At 36.0% G+C, this 834-nt stretch overlaps 1 protein-coding gene across 1 annotated transcript in view; it reads right to left on the bottom strand.

The window, feature by feature from the left end:
* Invs (inversin) overlaps window positions 1-834 on the bottom strand; it is a 192682-nt gene that overhangs the window by 152056 nt on the left and 39792 nt on the right. The gene's annotated exons all lie outside the window — the stretch shown is intronic.

Here is an 834-nt window from a genome sequence, read left to right as displayed (position 1 = left end):
GCTGGGGGATTGAACCGCGGTCCCTGTGCTTTGCTAAGCTTGTTCAAAGTAGGTGCTTTAGACCACTGAGCCATCTCACCAGCCCAGACCACTGAGCCATCTCACCAGCCCTAGCATTCTTATATTAGAGGAAAGTGAACTGAAGAGAAATTAAGTACATTCTCACTGAAGGTAGTGACAATAGAATTGAAACTGATTGATGATACAAAAGATCATATTTTATTATACTGAGTAAACATTTTGAGATATTAAGATCTTCCTGTTCTTCTTTCACTCTTTTGTCAAAAATACTTCCTTATTGCCAGTTATATGCTAGGCACCATGTAGGTTCTAACAAGTGATACAAAATCAGCAAAGGTACAAAAGAATACCATTAAAAAGCAGTAGAATCTAGGTGATATTTATTGAACAATTTGTCTCAAGATACCCAAATATGATCATTTAAGCCACCCATAGGACATTCACCAAGACAGACCATGTACTGATCCATAAAACCAACATTAAAGATTTAAAGAACTGAAGTCATGTCAAATGTGTTCTGTGGTAATGATGTAATTGAACTGCAAATCAATGACAGTACAATAACAGGAAATCACCAACTATTTAGGAATTAAACAGCACACGTCTAGATAATTCACAGATTAAAGAGAAAATTTCAAGAGAAATTTAAGAATTTAAATGAATGAACGTAAAAATATTGTTGTAAGGTTCTTACTCTACACATGAGGGAGACTTCAAAGAAAATATACAGGGTGTAATACTTGTATCAGAATAAAAGAATAGGGGCCGGAGAGATGGCTCAGCAGAATAAGTGCTTTCCTGGCAAGCACAAGG

This window comes from Octodon degus, unplaced genomic scaffold, assembly GCF_000260255.1.
Source record: "Octodon degus isolate 3935 unplaced genomic scaffold, OctDeg1.0 scaffold00221, whole genome shotgun sequence".
Classification (NCBI taxonomy): domain Eukaryota; kingdom Metazoa; phylum Chordata; class Mammalia; order Rodentia; family Octodontidae; genus Octodon; species Octodon degus.
This window is presented reverse-complemented; position numbering and strand designations above follow the sequence as displayed.